This window comes from Mus musculus, chromosome 16, assembly GCF_000001635.26.
Source record: "Mus musculus strain C57BL/6J chromosome 16, GRCm38.p6 C57BL/6J".
In the NCBI taxonomy this organism is placed as follows: domain Eukaryota; kingdom Metazoa; phylum Chordata; class Mammalia; order Rodentia; family Muridae; genus Mus; species Mus musculus.
In genome coordinates, this window is record NC_000082.6 from 12702700 (window position 1) to 12718533 (window position 15834).

General features: G+C 41.8%; 1 long non-coding RNA gene across 1 annotated transcript; it reads left to right on the forward strand.

Annotated features, from left to right (window-relative positions):
* The first annotated feature begins 1674 nt into the window (after positions 1-1674).
* Positions 1675-8896, forward strand: Gm38619. Its single transcript, XR_875918.3, has 3 exons — positions 1675-1965; positions 2996-3123; positions 8604-8896. It is a non-coding gene; the product is annotated as a predicted gene, 38619 (long non-coding RNA).
* Positions 8897-15834: the final 6938 nt, after the last annotated feature.

The window sequence follows — 15834 nt, forward strand, 5'->3', positions numbered from 1 at the left end:
ACCCTCCTCTGATGCACTATAGTGTGATCGCTGTATTAGCGCACTCAGGTAGTATATATGTGACTCAGCACCCTCCTCTGATGCACTATAGTGTGATCGCTGTGTTAGCACACTCAGGTAGTATATATGTGATGGAAATAACTTTTATCATCACAGACAATAAACTCTGGGTCTCCAGGACTCTTTCAAGTCAAAATCCACACCCTCTCATCTCTATCCCACCTCCACCTTCTTGAGCAGAGGAAACCTAACTTCAGTTTCACAGTAGACAACATAAGACTGTTCTTACCAATGAAAATCCAGACGTTTATCCACTCCAGACCCAAACCCAGCCAGAGGGCATGCAACCTGCTCTGAGAAGCTGCAGGAACACATTGGAATGGATAGAATGAGCCACAGAAGAGGACATTTCACCACAGATCAACTTCAAGAGCTTCCCCAACCCTAAGTCCCTCGTAGCAAACCAGCAGTGCTAGCTCATCTTCGCTCTGCTTCGTGGATACAGAAGTCAGCCAGGGTGCACGTGGTCTCTAGGAACTAGAATAACTAGCCCCTTGCACTTGACATTCAGAGCTGCCACACTCTGAAGGTGCAGTTCCTGCCTCTAACAACCTCATGAAGGATTTAGGGCACAGCAAACACCCTGGGTATACTGCATGAGAACAGGATCACAGGGAAGAAATAGTGCATTTTAAAGAGCCCAACATGCAGTGATGACTTGATGATAAGACAAGATTAGATTTTCTTCTGTGTTTTCCAGCATTTCTGGAGAGGGATTCATAAATGCCCTTTGCATCATTAGCCTTGGACCACAACAGTTCTACACCTGTTGTGGCCTTCAACACAGGCAAGAGATCAGGTGACACCTTGCAGAGGTACAGACTAGGTCTGCTGCATCCTGACATGGCCTCCAAAGCAGGCATGCATGTCACCAGTTTGCCTTCCTCTATCTGGAAGACACCACCCCCTCCAAGATATAAATTTGTATGGTTTCAGAAGAAGCAACTGGCCTGGAGGATGAAGGCAGGAAAAGAGAAAATCTCCTGAGAAAATCTTAAAACAATAAGGCACCATGGTCCTCTACTCTGGAAGATCCTGTTTAACTAAACCACAGAAGCAACAGTGCCATGTACTAGAGACAAGAGTATCATAGCAATGCGCTCTTTTTTTACACAGATCCATATTTCTTTTATTTGAGTGTGTGTGTGTGTGTGTGTGTGTGTGTGCGTGCGTGCGTGCGTGCACTGAGTCACAGGTGGCTGTGAGCCACTCAGCATGGATGCTGATGATAGGTACTTGGGTTCTCTCAAAAGCAGCAGGCACTCTGCATCACTGAGCCAGCCTTCCAACCCCAGGCCTAGAGTTCTCACTAGCCTTGAAGTGTTGGGAGCTCTGAAATCAAAAGACTAAGATCACCACATGGCAAGGCCTTGCAGATGTGAGGAGAGGCTGCACCCCTGAAACACAGCAGCCTTTCCCATCCCCCCTGTTTCTTCCTGGATCATCTTTCTTACTTCAAGTTTGTTTCTTGGCCCTTTTGGATACTTGAGCTTGTAGACTCTGTCATGAGTGCAGGGCAGAGGGCTGTCCCTCATTATCATTAACTGTACAGACTAAGCTGTATGAACAAGCAGTTCTTCGTCATCCCAGATGCTGCTGCTCAAAGACACACCCAGTCATCTCCACACCCTGACAACATTCACACCTGCTCAGACACCGCCGGCCTTAGACAGGCTACCACTTTCAGCTCTCTCGGCTGTCCTGTGTCACAGACAGAAACAGAGCCTTCCAAAGGATGACAATCTGGGCCTGAAACTTCTTCCTGGAGGTCCACATTCCTGCAGGTTCTTGGGCCCTGCTGACTGAAGTTCCTCCAAACTACTGTAAGAAAACAAGCTTTATCCAGGAGCAGGAAAACTGAACAAAGGAGGTTTCAGCCTTTCTTTCTGAACCCTGACTAAATAGGTAAGAAAGCATGCAGAAGCCTGGGTCATTAACCACATCTCAGTCAATTTAAGTCAATTCCAAAAATCGCCAGAGGCAGATATCAAACTATCTGCTTCATGTGTTTGAACAGAGGAAAGGTATTGAAAGTCATGTTTAAAATTGTGATCCATTTTTCTAACTAAATAAACAGAATTTAACTGTTTTTAATGTAATTGTCACAATTTCTCCATAGTTTATTTATTTTCTTTATCTCTCCCTGAAAATGGGGTTGTTTCTCTTGTTTACTGTCGCACTCCTAATGCCTCACACTGACATGGCCAATAACTGTGCCTTAAAAAATATCTCACTTAAAGTACATTTTCTTTTTTTCTGGAAGGGCAGAGCATCCATACCAGGCTAGGTGCTCTTGATGTTGAAGTTCCTTTTAAAGGAGGGGATTAAGCACTAAGGTTAGAGGTCTGCCGAGTTCCCACGATTGTCCAGGTGATTCCATAGTTCCATTACTTTGTTCTGTTTCGAGGTCTCTTGACCTTAACTCCATCTTGTAAATTGAGGTCAGAAAACTGGTAGAGAATTGAAATCCTCTGGGCTGTTTCTCTCTCCTGGAGACCTAAGTAGCCATCAGCACTGTCTTAATGAATCTCCACTCTATTAAACTGCGATTTCCTTCTGCAGCCCCTGTTGCTCAGAACAGAGGCAAGCTGGGGAAAGGAAGGAAAAACAGAAGGCAGAATGAAACTGAGACCTACTCTCCAGTGTGTGTGTGTGTGTGTGTGTGTGTGTGTGTGTGTGTGGAGGGTAGGGTCTCATCTAATTGATTCTGAACAAAGGGCTCTCAGGTGGCAGGGTCATATTGTCAAGGAGGTAGTTGGGGGGGGGGGTGTCATTCTATAAATGCTAGTCCAGAGACTATAGGAAATTCAGGCGAAAGATGTCCATTTGGAGCACTGAGTCTCTTGCCAGTGGGAGCCTGGAAAAGTTAAACTTACCAAATCAACCTAACTCAAGTGGGAACTAATTAATCATTTTCTCTCCTGCCTCCTATCAGGATGAAGTTCCCATTTCCACTGTTTCAGTCTCTTCTGCAAACCGAGGTGCCTGCCTTTGGTCCCACACCACCCCTCCTACTGCAATGTAAACGGAAATGCTGATTTGATGAGCTTTGTCTACACCCTGGTAATCAAAGCATGCTACAAAGATTAACTTATGTGATCCACACAAGTAGGGCAGGCCAGGTAGAACTGCCACACTCCTTTTGCAGAGGGCTTAAACCATAGAGTGGTTTGCAAAGCCCCACATCCTAGCCAACAGAGGAAGAGGCAAGACCCCAGCTCTGGCAGGGTCTGGCCCCTGACCTCATCACTTTCCAGCACCTTTGCACATGCTTCCTTCCTTCTGGAATGCCTATCCCTTCTTTCCTCCTGGAAACCCTGAGTGGTCACCAGCCCACAGAGTGGACACTGGCCCACAGGCATACCTTTTGCAAGGCCTCAGCTGACTTTCCAGGAAGAAGAGTCCTCTCCTTTGACTCCCAGAGCACTTTTCAGACTCTTCGGATCACAATTGGAGTTTCTCATCATTACTTCTTTATGTTCTCCACATGCAACTTGCTCAAAGACGGAAAAGGTTGCTCCTCTTGATATATGAAGGATATGCCTAGTAATTCCGGTCCTACAACATTTGGAAATGTATACTTCTGGGGGATAGTTAACAATATCAAAAGACTTTTTCTGTCATTGTTTCTGGAAAGAGGGACTACTATTGGTTTCTATAATAGAAATTTTGAGTAGTATTCAAAGTGTTAAATACTCAACAATACAATACATGGAGGGTGAGGAGCTTACAACAAAATATTGTCCAGTGGTGGCTCTCAAGGAAGCTGATAAGGCAGGAGAATCTCTAAAAGTTTAAGACCTGCCTAGGTTACATAGAGGAGCTCCTGTCTCAAACAACAAAACAGGTCAGACTTCATGTTCAAGTCTATAGCTCCATTTATCTAAGAGGTTGAGGCAGGAGAATCACTATAAGTTCAAGCCTGTGTGAACAACCTATAAAGACATTTTGTGTAAAACAACAAAAAAGCAGAAAAAAAAATGCAAAGGCTTCAGGTTCAATATCTAGTCATGAAAACCAAGGTCATGAATTGCTTGATCAGAGGAATTGGTTCCATTAGAGTATTATTAGCACTTCAGGAGAGGCTGGCAAACCTCAAGCTTACCCTAGAACCTAGTCAGGGCATGCAAATTAAGTGCTGTGGCTCTCAGATCAGACAAGGCTTTGTAATTGGTATATCAGAAAGCCTGGGCTTCATCCCTGAGCACCTGGCTGCAAACTCAGACAGTGTTAAAGATGTGAAACCCCTCAGGATCTGCTGGAGGAAATTTAAGCAGCTGCAACCTTCTGCCTTTTGCTGATATGACTGTGAAGAACACAAACAAAGACAGAAAAGTGTGTATGGCCATATATCATTCAAAAGAGGAGCTTCATGGTTTCCATGGCTACTGTAAATATTATCCACTGCAGAGAGAAATCACTGCCAGAGACATAGGACTGGTTAAGGACTGTGATCTTATGTTGAATCCAATGGACTGGAAGTTTGAATCATGCATGGTCCTAAGCAAACAGAAGATATGCTATTAAACTGTTTAAAGTAGAATATGGAGAAAACCCAGGCCCCAAAGGAGGAAGATTATTGTAAATTAAGTACTCAACAGTGACTTGGGAACATTTAGGAGGAAGCAAATGGACTAACAATAGTTACACAGGAAACTTCCCTGGCCAGTGCTGGAATATTTGTCATTCAAGTTGGAATACTTAAAATAATGGGAAGCGCTGTGCATAGTTCGTGAGAGTTAATAGTTCTATAACCCTGTCCATTTTCTGTGGACTTGACACAGGCCTGGACAGACTCAGTGTGAGGGAATCTCATGAAAGAATCATCTCCATAAGACTGGCTCTTTTCTTGATCACTGATTGCTGTGAGAAGGTCCAACCCTTTATGGGTAGAGTCATCCCTGGGCAGGTGGGCCAGGGCTGTATAAGCTGGATCTGAGAGATACACGGGAAGCTGCAGAGTTTCTCTTTAGAGTCATCTTCAGATCCTGCTTCCAAGTTCCCACCTTGGCTTTCCTTGACAGTGGCCTGAAACCTGTGAAGCAAGCAAAGCCTTTCTTCCCCAAAGCTGTCTTTGCATAGGCATTGTCTTAACAGCAGAGAAGCAAACCAAGGCAAAATGGTGTCAGCTGAATCTCTCCCAGGAAAACTGGAAACTTAAAATCCTACGAAAACACGGAGTGTTATTTATTCTACCTAAGGCAGCAAGTGGGATATGCGTGGCATGCATACAGCCATTTCTTATGCCTGTGTCTGTAGCAACATTATTGATTACAGATCTTTCCCTCCTTTGAACTAGTGTGCAGTCTTAAAGTCATTCTCACTTGGACTGTCCCTACTATTGGCTCTAGGAGCAGCACCACAGACTTCTCTGTGAGTGAATTTTCCATGCTCCACATGTGCTCAGTTCATCTCTGCCTTGTTCTTCGCCCAGGCCTCAGCTCTCTCAGAAACTGAGAATCCCCCATTTTCAGATTCCTATTGAGAGGGAAGATCCTACCCTCAATGGTTGCTAGACAATTTTCAGAGTTACTTTAACATGTTGGCTTTTAAAAAATGCTTTATGGTGTCTTATCAACTTAATGTCTAGGGTCAATTAGGTACAAATATGAAACTTGCTTTTCAATTAATAGTTAATAAAACAGAACCCTCAAGTGAATTTTTGCTTGTTCGAAGTTGTAAGGTTTGGCTAACTTAGGGATATTTTGCCCAGGGACAGATTCTGGTTTCTGTCTTGGGAAAAGCATGGGAGATTCCCAGTGTGCTTGACTAATAGTAGCTACACTGAGCCGGATGCGCTAAGGACAGTGACTGATGGGTTCACAGTCATAAGCAATTATGAAACCTGTTTGTCTTTTATATTAATGTCTATTCTTCTGCATCTTAAGAGGACAAGGTGTGGCACACAGGGTATGGCAGGAGCTTTTTGAGGATAACATACCAATTTGGCTATTTCAACCATAGAAAGTGTCAATTACCTGGAAATAAGGTATCTATTTTGTGTGGTAAAATACTAGGCCAATTTGCCAAACAGCAATATTGCTATCTAGGGAACAGTATGGTGTTTCCCACTGAAGTTTTACACCAAGCTCCCAAATTGGACTTCAACAGAATCCCTGTCAGTGTGGTGTGGTTAGAATGATTGCTAAGGAGTGTAGAACTTTGTATTAATCAGTCTCATTCATTGTAAATTAAATGTTTGTTGCAAACAAAATACCACTTCAGCTGTAAAATATTTAGTTCTCTTTCTCAGATTGACAACTTATAACTAGCTGGCAAATGTGTTTTATTTGGTTCACAATACTTTAGAAATTGTGTTTTCCAAAGTCTTGAAGTCTAAAAATTATGAGTGCTTACACATTAAATCATATTTTAAAGTAATATCAACTATTGCATTTATTTTTATTAGATATTTTCTTTATTTACATTTCAACTGTTATTCCCTTTCCTAATTTCCCCTCCGAAAGCCCCCTATCCCTTCCCCTCTCCCCCTGCTCACCAACCCACCCACTCCTGCTTCCTGGCCCTGGCAGTCCCCGATACTGGGGCATAGAACCTTCACAGGACCAAGGGCCTCTCCTCCCGTTGATGACCGACTAGGCCATCCTCTGCTACATATATAGCTAGAGCCATGAGTCCCTCCATGTGTACTCTTTGGTTGGTGGTGTAGTCCCTGGGAGCTCTAGGGGTACTGGTTAGTTCCTATTGTTGTTCCTCCTATGGGGCTGTGTAATGTCAACTTTTAAAAAGCAGAAGGAGGAAACCTAGCAGCACTGAGCAGCCTTTCACGGAAAGACGCTGGGCATTTTCCGGTTACAACTAACCTCATGTGTTTGTCATTTTTCCTTCTAGACCCTGAGGTATTTTAGTTTGCAATTTCTGGTTTAGCTTAATAAGTCAATCACAAAGGAATCAACCATGAAATTGAAGATGCAGTCACCCAGGAGTGTATTTTAATTTAAATTTAACATTAGCCAATGCTTCAGGCTAATGATGAACATCATCTACCCCCCCACACACACACACACACAGAGAGAGCGACTGAGAGAGAGACCCCACAGAACTGCACATATGTATCTTTCAGAAGAGATACTAATTCCAAATGATGGCTTTAAAAGGGGGGTCACTTGGAAAATATTAGGGAAGGTCTGGAGAGATAACCAGTCATGTAGCATGTTTCCTTGTAAGTGTGACGACTTGGAGTTCCCCACTGGAACCCATGTTAAAAACATGACATGCTGGTGTATTAATTGTTTAATACAAACACTGGGCAAGTTGAGACAGGTGGTAAATTTCTTATGCTTGCTGGCCAGCCTGGCTTGCATGCCAAGTTCCAGGTCAAAGAAAGACTGTGTCTTAAAACAAACAAACTAATTAATTAATTAGTAAGTGAATGAATGAATGGTACCTGCAAATCACAACTTAGGTTGTCCTGGACATCACACTCATGTGAACAGTTTCATTTGCACTTGCGTGCATGCACGCGCAGGCATGCACACACACACACACACTCTTAGGGAATATTTTGCTTTGCTTCTAGACATTGCTATTTAATATCTCCTGATTCCAACAACACCTTCAAGATAATGACGGTGACAAATATTTGCTGAAAGTTATTCCCATCTCACGAACACTCATCTACAGAATTTCCCCTTAAACATGATTATCTGTGCACTGGGAGGGAGTCAGCTATCACCATTCAAGGCTCAGAAAGGTCTTTATTATGCTGCTAGTCCAATTTGTGTTTTACAACATGCTGAAGGAACAGCTAATCCTCTGAGTGAAAAAGATCTCACTAAACTGGAACATGAAGCTCAAGGCAAAAGATGAGCATTGGTTTGTCTAAATATTGCTTTTGAGAAAGTCATCAGAGCTGGGAAATGGCTCAGTTGGTAAAGCGCTTGAAAGACTCGGTCTTAAAATAAACAAACAAACAAAAGAATGAGTGTGTGAGCAGATTGTGCCTGAGGATGACAATTGAGGTCATCCTGGCCACCAAATATGAAGCCTAAATTCAGCTCTCAAGTCTGCCTGTAACAAGTCAGTCATGGTTGGTGACGATGTGTAGCCCAATCATGGGGTAGAGACAGAGACAAGAAGAAGCCCACTGAGGCTTGCTAGTCAACCTACCCAGCTGAAAAGGGCAGCTCCAGGTTCAGAAAGGGACCCTACCCCAAAACTAGGAAGCAGAGCAAGAGGAAGACACCTGAGGTTGGTACCTGGGCAAACACCTAGGATATCGGAGAAGTCTGTATGAACAAGAAATGACACATGAAGAGACACTAATAGAGAAAATGTTGCTGGCATGTAAATAATAGACATGCAACACACACCAACTAACACAATAGAGAAAATGTATTATACTAAATGTGTCAGTCTAGGGAGAAATTCTTAATATTAGCCAATTTTTAAGTGGTTAAAACAAATACCTTCCAAAGCATGGTGGCCTTTAGCAACAAAGACTCTTTATGTTATGTTATGTTATGTTATGTTATGTTATGTTATGTTATGTTATTATGTTATGTTATTTTTCTTTCTTATAGGTCTATGGAAACCTGCACTTGGCTGAACCAGATATACTCAAAACGTGTGTGCTGCTTATGAGAGCACCACCCACATTTCAAAAGTCCACAGCAGCTGGGACAGAGTCACCTCACAGCTGGAAACACAGACACTTGGAAGGCTCTGCTTGGACAGAGACGGTGAAGGTCATTTCTAACCACAGAAGATTGGCCACACTGCCGTGAGACTAAGACCACCATAGTATATCCTATCCTGCTTATTCAGGGCCTACTGTGGTTGAATGAAAATATACATGGATGTAATTGTGTATGTATTCATTTATGTTTGGTTATGTGTATCTGTGCAGCTGCATATGTCTGAGTATGCATATGTATGTAGAGACCAAGGATAATACTTGGTGATGTTCTTTAGGCACCATCCATATTATATTATAACAAGGTTTCTTGCTGGTCTAGAGCCTAAGAGTGAATGACCAATGAGCTCCTAATCCTAACCCTGACCCTAACACCCTGACCCTGACCCTGACCCTGACCCTGACCCTGACCCTGACCCTGACCCTGACCCTATCCATAACCCTGCTGTTGTTGCGCTGGTTTGGTTTTAGCATACTGTCTTTCTGTGTAACCCATTCAAACAAGATCTTCACAGCACAGCCTCCTGAGAGCTGAAACCACAGGCTCTACCAATTATCATATAATATATTGCACTCTTTACCAAACCTTTTGAAGTAGAAATGAGCCTTGAATTAGAATTCAAAATATCAACATGTATCTTAACTTTGTCATACCATCTCTGGGAACCAGCACAGTCTCTGTCAAAGCAGTGCCTCCTCCTATGGTAAAAGTCAACTCAACTTGGTCATATCAAAAGGTTGTTTTGATGATATTATTATCAAACACTCCATTCTCAGGTTAATGCCATAAAGAGGTCAAAGTAGCCACCACCATCCCTTCCAGGTTGATCTTATAAAAGCTGAGCATTGCTGAAGGAAAACAAGAAAAAGCTGTTTATGAGGTCCTGCCAAAGTCCTGAGTGAGGCTTCAGCACACTCAAATCATGTGCCCCACCATAAATTGGTGAGTCCAGGGAAACACTGAGATCTGATTGTTCACAACTGAATCTCTCAGCCACTCTTATGGTGAGACTATCATATTTCCCTTTCAAATCACTAAACTAACAATAGGAATATGGGATTCTCAAGAGAAAAATGTCCTTTAATTCCAGAAGGAGGAATGGTGATGGAGGGTTTGCCATAGTATCGCAGCCCATGTACCTCATAGAACTAACTGGGTCCCAAGTAGAGCAGACTTCTGAGGAATAGACAGGATCAATAGGCACCAAATGAGTGTTGCTGCTCCCATGTTTACTCAGAACAAAGCTGCAGTATCATAAAAAGACGTCTGGTCTTTGGCCCTGGTCCTGGCTTAGCATTCCCAAAGCTCTTGGAGTTTATCAAGTGACTGAGGTGATAGGTGACTCTTCTTTTGTAATGAGATGACAGCTGGTATAGAGGGCTTCAGGTTAAAACTGGTCACAAGAAAAACAATTCTAGATTAGAAGTAACCCACACTCAGGGGTTAAAATGTGGTGCATAAGCACAAGGGAAATTACATCAGCCACGAAGGAGAACCAAGTTATGTCATCTGTAAAAAAATGAACACAACCAAAGGTTACCATACTAAATGAAGTAGGCCAGTCTGAGACAGACAAACATCATATGTTTCCTCTGCTATATTGTCCTTAGACTTTATGTAGATATATAAAATCATAATATGTACATGTGATGAGAAAGTAGAAGTGAAACTGGCCAGGAACAAAAGGGGAATGATGGAAAGGAGGAAAGACAGGAAAAGGAAAGATGGGGTACAGGAGTAACATGATTAGTGTCAGATTTGTATAAAATGTACTTGTATATATCCATCATGTGTCATAAATAGATACAATGCACATTACAAATCAGGGAGCACCATTTAGTTTCCCAACCACCACCTCTAGAGGGAGGACTGAAGACTGAACTGACCACTGATGGTTGGGGTCAAGTCCTCAGCAGCACAGTTGACCCGTCCAGCAGGTCCAGTTATTCGAGGGTCTCGAGGGGACCTCCTCCTAAGAACCAAATGGGGGGTAGAGAGGGACGAGGGCCTTGTGCGAATAACGACACGGAGACGTTCTGGAATGCATCAAAGCCCCCAAAATGTATTAGCCAGGCCCTAGGTTTAAATACACAAGCAAAAGGGGAAGTGCCTTTCAGCAGGAGGAATGGGGCAGAGGAAATGCACCTCAGCAGGAGGGATGGGGCAGCAGAAAGAGAGGAAGTACTTCTCAACAGGAGGGATGGGGCAGCGGAAATTTTTCTTTTGGCGACTACAAGGGGAAGCAGGAACTTGGTGGTATCAGGGTACATCTTGAGGTCAGGACATCCGGCGCTGACTTTCTTGGAGCGGTGCGTCCGGTGGCCCACTTTTGACCCCCTTTTCTTCTCGAGGGGAGAGGCCCAATTCAGAGATCAGGACAATAGTGTTGTCTTAATAGCTCCCAACACACAGTGAAGACTCCGCTAAGAGTCTAAGGCAGCATATTGACACACAGGCATGGATACTGAGAAGGGAGCGTTCTAAGGAAGCCCTGGCAGTTCTTAGCTTCTCACCAACATGGCTTTTCTATTTAGCCTTATGAGTAGTGCTCTTTGTGATAGATCAGTAGGAATGAGCAAGACCTTTCCCCAAGACCTGTGAGCTATTCTGGAAAACTATTATGCCTGAAGGAAGGGTTGTGGAAACTCAAATTTGAAGCTTAGCAAGTATGTTTAACTAGAGACAGGATCCTTGCCACTAGTGTTTGGTGTCAGGAAAATCTTGTGGGACAATCTTTCAGCCTCTAGTGTCTGACACTAAGTCAGGGCAGTTTTGTTAGACAATTGAAGAGGTAGCATTGGAAATGACACCATATGTTAATGTCAGAACAAAAGGAAAAACAACACAAGTCTGCAATATACAAACTAAACTTACCCCTGGTCCATCTAATTCAACACTACTGGAACTGAATTTGAGTAAAATGACTTCTGCACAGCACTATGACTTTTGCAACATTTGACAAACTTTTCACCAGATTTTGACTGTAGCAAAAGAATCCTATTGCAGGCACTAGATCAGATTCCAGAACTATGTCCCCAAAGGGCCCTAAACTGCATGGGTGTTAAGCAAATGACTCATATTTAGAAATAAGGCAGAAAGAAATGAACAAAAATTGCACAGCAGAGCCCTCAGTATTCTCACAGGTCAATGCACAATATTTTACATTCATTTATTCATTTATGTTGTGTCTCCTTATATGAGTGTGTGCCCTTGAGTGTTCCCAGAGGAGATGAGAGGCTGTCACCCATATGCCCTCTCTCTCTCACTTTCTGATTACTTCTTTGAGGCAGGGTCTTTTCTTGAACTCAAGACTTATATTTTCTCAGGAAAAAAAAAGATGTGGGTGCTGGGATCTGAGCTTTATCCTCATGACTGTGTATAAAGAGCTGCTTGAGTCATCTCTATCTTAGGGCAGTTCAAATATTGGCTCAATTTTCTTAGAAGATATATCTGTTGGGTATAATAATCTAGGTTGACATTTGTGGTCTTTCAGGACTTGAGATTCATCTCTTCACACTACTGCCTTTAAAGCATTATGTTGAGTATGTATTCTAATGCCCCTGCTCTTGTAAATGATGTGACACACACCTCCTTTTAGAATTATTCCTAAATCCCATTGAGTCTATATACTGTTTCTTTTAGGGGATTTTTCCAATTGTCATACACTTTCCTAGGGCAGACCACCTCTACAGCTCTCAGCTTCCTTCAGTTGCTTATGTAGGGTTGAAGCATCATGGACTTTTCTCTCTTCCAGTTTGACATTTTCGTTGGTGTCATCCTTGCTCAGCTCACATTTGGGCTGCAATGTTGATACTTTACAAGTATAGAATCTGATGCTACTAGGAGACACAGTCTCACAGCCAAATCCCTGATCCTCTAAGTCTTACAATCTTCCCATCCTGTATTCTGCAATGTTCCCCAAGTCTTTTGAGTGTAGAAATGTTTTATAGATGTATCCATTGGGATTAGGCCACAACTGCATTTCAATTGCTTGTGCTTTTCTATCATGGTCTTCAATCTGTTACAGAGAGGTTTCCTCAATGAGAGGTGAAGACTACATTTATCTGTAGCTATAAAGACAAATGTTTATATATTATTATTAGGGATTATACTGATTTAGTATATTAGTAGTTGTAAATTTTCTTCCAATAGCCATGTCTTCACTAGCACTGAGCAATTGGTTAGGTTTCTAGTCCCAGGCAAAGATTCTCTCTTGTTATGGTCATTGATGTGGTTCATAGACATCATGGTTAGGTAGAACTATTGGTTGTGTCCCTCTTATGAGAGCTTGGATTGTGTCTGATACCATGAAAGATAGTCCTCAGGGATGGAGATGTTCTAGTTAGTTGCTGTTACAGGGTCTTTGACCTCTGTAGCTGAAGTTCATGGTGTTTTCAGCAATATGGATTTACTTTTTACATCTCTAGAGTAACCAAGAGCAACAGCAATAGGCTGTGTGTTTTGGGAGTGTCTAAGCAGCCCTAACCAACAACTCAAAAGAAGGCTTCTCATGTCTGGTATTCATATTTTATTAGGTGGCCTTTGGCTCTTGGGGGGAATACCATCAGCCCAGATGAAAAAAGTTCACATTAAAATGATATATTCATTCATTGTAATCCACTGTAAAAACAAATTCAAAGAAAAAAATCACATGATCATTTCACTAGATACGGGAAAAGCCTTTGACAAAATACAACACCCCTTCATGCTAAAAATCTTGGAGAGATCAGGAATTCATGGCATATACCTAAACATAATATAAGCAGTATACAGCAAACCAACAGCCAACATCAAATGAAGATAAGAGAAACTTACAGCAATTCCACTATAATCAGGGACAAGACAAAACTGCCCATTCTCTCCTTATCTATTCAATAAAGTACTTGAAGTTCTAGCTAGAGCAATAAGACAACAAAAGATCAAGTGGATACAAATTGAAAAGGAAGAAGTCAAAGTATCACTATTCAAGAATGATGTAGTATACATAAGCAAACCACAACATTCTACCAGAGAACTCCTACAGCTACTTCAGCAAAGTAGCTGGATATAGAATTAACTCTAACAAATCAGTAGCCTTCCTCTACTCAAAAAATAAATAGGCTGAGAAGAAATTAGGAAAATGGCACCCTTCACAATAGTTACAAATAATATAAAATATTTTGGTGTGATCCTAATAGAGCAAGTGAAAGATTTGTATGACAAGAACTTCAAGTCTATGCAGAAAGAAACCGAAGAAGACCTCGGAAGATGGAAAAAAATCTCCCATGCTCATGGATCAGCAGGGTTAACATAGTAAAAATGGCCATCTTGCCAAAAGCAATCTACAGATTCAATGCAATCCCCATCAAAATTCCAACTCAATTCTTCACAGAGATAGAGAAATTCTCAAATTCATCTGGGATAACAAACAAACAAAAAATCAGGATAACAAAAACTATTCTCAACAATAAAAGAAGTTCAGTAGAAATCACCATCTCTGACCTCAAGCTGTACTACAGAGCAATAATAATAAAAACTGCATGGAATTGGTACAAAGATGGACAGGTTAATCGATGGAATAGAATTGAAGACCTGTAAATAAACCCACACACCTATGGACACTTGATCTTTAACAACAACAACAAAAGCCAAAACCATATGGTGAAAAAAGAAAAAAAGAAAAAGAAAGAAAGCATCACTGGTGCTGGTCTGTCAGTCTTCATGTAGAAGAATGCAAATTGAACCATATTTATCACCCTTCGCAAAGCTCAAGTGGATCAAAGACCTCAACATAAAACCAGATACACTGAATCTAACAAAAGAGAAAGTAGGAAATAGCCTCAAACACATTTTTTACAAATTTGATTTAACACTTATATTATGAACAAATTAACCAATTAATAACCAATTGTTAATTGGGGTCCAAAAAATTATGCAAGAATCCCACATGTAAGACATGGTCCCTGTCCCCAGTTGGTCCTAATTGGTAAATAAAGTTTCTGGAAGCCAATGGTTGAGCAGGGAGACAGAGATTTAGATTGGCTTTAGATTTCCCAGGCAAGGGAAACTAGGGAAGAAGGGTTTTGAACTGCCATGCTGGGTAAGCAGAAAGATTAGGCCTGAGAAGTACTGGACAGAGACAGCCAATGTGTAAGAGTCAGGAATCATGGCCCAGGAGGGCTGTAGGCTGTGATGACTAGAATGGAATATAGGTTTTAGTAAGTAATAACTCAAGGATAGCAGAGGGGAGAATGTGCTAGCCGCGTGGAGGTTTGGGAGTGGCCCTGCTATTGAACTGCTGAGGACATATTAAATATAAGGCTCTGTGTGTGTGTGTGTGTGTGTGTGTGTGTGTCTGTCTGTGTGTGTCTGTGTGTCTGTCTTTTGTTCAAGAATCCACAACATTGGGGTGATAGCAAAGAACTTGCACAGCTGACATTGGGAGATTAGAGTGGATTAATTAACAACAACACACAATTGGCACAGGGAAAAATTTCCTGAAAAGAATACCAATGGCTTAGTAGCTAAGATCAACAATTGATTAATGGGACCTCTTGAAAATGAAAGCTTCTGTAAAGCAAAGGGGACTATAAATAGGACAAAACAGCAGCCTATAGATTGTGAAAAGATCTTCATTAACTAAACATCTGATAGAGGGCTAATATCCCAAATATACAAAGAACTCAAGAAGTTAAGACTCCAATAAAACAAATATCCCAATTAAAAAAAAATGTGGTACAGAGCTAAACAAAGAATTCTCAACAGAAGAATGGCCAAGAAGCACTTAAAGAAGTGTTCAAAGTCCTTAGTCATCAGGGAATTGCAAACCAGTATGACCCTGATTCTACCTTATACCAATCAGAGTGGCTAAGATCAAAACTCAAGAGATAGCACATGCTGGTGAGGATATGGGGAAAAAAGGAACACTCCTTCATAGCTGGTAGGAGTGCAAACTGGTACAGCCACTCTGGAAATCAATTTGACCGTTCCTTAGAAAATTGGAAATAGTTCTACCTGAACTATACCATTCCTGGGAATACACCCAAAAGATGTTCCACCAAACAAGGACATGTGCTCTACTATGTTCATAGCAGCCTTATTCATAATAGCCAGAAACAAGAAGCAACCCAGATAGATG